Source organism: Hemibagrus wyckioides, linkage group LG21, assembly GCF_019097595.1.
Source record: "Hemibagrus wyckioides isolate EC202008001 linkage group LG21, SWU_Hwy_1.0, whole genome shotgun sequence".
Lineage (NCBI taxonomy): Eukaryota > Metazoa > Chordata > Actinopteri > Siluriformes > Bagridae > Hemibagrus > Hemibagrus wyckioides.
Genome location: NC_080730.1, coordinates 417,296 through 419,795, shown reverse-complemented (window position 1 = coordinate 419,795; position 2,500 = coordinate 417,296). Strand labels below are relative to the sequence as shown.

General features: G+C 40.6%; 2 protein-coding genes across 6 annotated transcripts in view; one reads left to right on the top strand and one right to left on the bottom strand.

The window, feature by feature from the left end:
- Positions 1-68, top strand: part of LOC131342756 (tetraspanin-31-like) — a 3,935-nt gene extending 3,867 nt beyond the window's left edge. Inside the window, exon 6 of the mRNA XM_058373952.1 lies at positions 1-68. This exon is cut by the window's left edge and continues 209 nt beyond it. The gene's annotated coding sequence lies outside the window, so the exon portion shown is untranslated.
- Positions 69-1,150: 1,082 nt separating this feature from the next.
- cdk4 (cyclin dependent kinase 4) overlaps positions 1,151-2,500 on the bottom strand; it is a 24,033-nt gene continuing 22,683 nt past the window's right edge. For all 5 annotated transcript variants that reach the window (XM_058373559.1, XM_058373560.1, XM_058373558.1 and 2 more), the window contains one exon: positions 1,151-2,500. This exon is cut by the window's right edge and continues 209 nt beyond it. The gene's annotated coding sequence lies outside the window, so the exon portion shown is untranslated.

Sequence of the window (2,500 nt, the reverse complement as noted above, 5' to 3'; positions counted from 1 at the left end):
TTCCTGATTTTTCACTTTAAATCATAAATAATAAAACAGAATATAAACATGTAGCATGAGAGATAAGAACATTCAAAATAAATTACAGATAGATAGATAGATAAATAAATAAATAAATAAAAAAAAACAGTGAATTCTCTCTGTGGTGTGTTTGATTCTTATAGAATTTTTTACTGAAATATATTTATATTTAATTAAAGAAAACTTTAATAGAGTCTTTTACACAAGGATCATCTATAGGGTTACACTTAATACTGTTACTTTTAATAATATATATTTTCAAATATTTTTATCTTTTATTTATAATTTCTCTCTTCTCAGGGGGGTTATGTTCCTCAGGATCTGTGGTATTTATGGAAGATCAGACTTTAGAATTTTCTCCCACTTTTCTCTTATCTCTAAAGAGCATCAGTGGAGGCTCTGCCCACCAGCCTGGGACTGGGAGGTGTGCACACACATGCAGTCCTGCCCTGTCCTATCTCAGATGGCCAGTCCCACTCTGAGCCACTCCCACTCTGAGCCACTCCCACCCTGAGCCACTCCCATCCTGAACCACCCTTACCCTCAGCCAGTGAGTGAGGAAGAAGAGGTGAAGAGAGTAAAACTATGCAGTTGTGAATCCAGGCTGCTGATGGACGTGTGAGTTCATGTCCAAGTTCTGCACCAGAACATAAAAAGAAAGCTCAGTGCTCAGAGATCAGAGTTGAGTATCCAGAGGCTGTGGCCAGAAGAGGCCCGGGCAGTGCTGATGTTTCCTCTAGCAGCACTGCGGCATGTCAGTGTGTGTTTCACTCCATCAGGTTCCAGTTCTAGCAGCTCTTCATTACAGAGACTGTTACTGCTCTCACTACAGGCTGCAGGTCTGTGGGTTACCATGGCAACACCCAACACTCTACCCAGCCCTGGACTGTTATGAAGTGTTTTTACTGATGGAGCAAAAATAAACTGTTACTGTATCTGACACGTCACTTACTCCTGAACATCACAATCATGCTGCTGCACTGAATATCAGCCTCTGATTACCACTGACATCTGCAGCTCCAGCCAGCTGATGTTCAGTATAACAGCAGGAGAGTGTGTGTGTGTGTGTGTGTGGGATGGTTAATTATCTTATACACACTCTACAGAGTTTATACACAGAGCTGAAGTATGAAGAGAAACGCAGTTTAATGAGAGGAATTAAACAGTAAAATCTCACAAGACCAACATTCACTGTTCTAATGACTAAAGCAGAACACACACACACATAACGAGAACATGAACACATTCATGTACAGATTAATAGCAGAGCAGAGAACCGAGTGTGTGTGTGTTCCGTATTTAATAATCTCCACATTCATCTCCACAACTCCTGAATCTTTCTTAATTGTGTTAAAGTAAAAACTCCACAATGATGATGTGTGAAGTGTGAGTCTTCTATCTCTCACTCTCGCGCGCACACACACACACACACACACACACACACACACACACACAATTATTTCCACTTGTTACATCAATCACACTCAATAACCAAAACCTGAAGTCCATCATCTGTCCATCCTCACACTTTGTTCAGAACAGAAATCCTCTAACGGCTGTGAATTAGAATAAAGTTTCACAATCATTTCCCAGCAGCCGGAGTCTGATCTCCAGATCAATCTGCAACAACAAGAACAACTGCACGTTTATTTATCCTAGATTTATTTTATATTAAAAGAAGAACAGAAACGACATTAACTCTTCACCTGCTGCTCCTCTAAGGCTTTTATTAGAAAGTGGAAAATCAATGGGTTTAGTATCTGCTGATGAACTGTTTATAAAAATAGAAATAATCTGAAATAGAAGAGGATAGAAATGATTCTGGGAAACAGGCAGATGAGATCAGATCAGATGAGATCAGATGTATTTAGAGGAGATTGATTAGCACGGCTCGCGGCTCAGAGGGATTTCTGTCCTGTTGCATTTCTCTTGTTGCTGTGCGTCGCGTTTCTGTATGAAATTATTTCATTCATCATTTTAAAAATATTCTTAAAAAAATCCCTAAAAGAAACAATTCAGTTTAAAAAATTAAAAAAAAATAAAATTTCCCCTTGACCCAAACCTCCTCCATCAGCTGACACACACTCAGTGTCTTCATTTTGCTTCTTTGTTTTTGCACTGGAGCTAAAAGGCTACCATAGCTAACGGTTATCGGAAGCCTAGAGCCTCGGGTTTAGCATGAAGCTAAAGGCTACACATGTGGAGTAAGAGGGACGTTGTGTGGAGGTCACTCTCTGTCACACAGGACTGCTATTAAAGTCAGGTGTGTTGAAAATAAAAGCACTGTGATGGTATTAACACTGACGGTGTTTAGCGAACCTCAGAGACGCGAGTGTGCGCACGGAGACGCTGGGAAATAAACGGCAGTATTACTGAGCTCACCGTCCTCTCACAACCGGACCGGACCGCGCGGCCGAGTGGGGTTTAGTACCTTACAAAATAAAGGAATGAAACATTAGGCGTGATGAAGACGTGACAC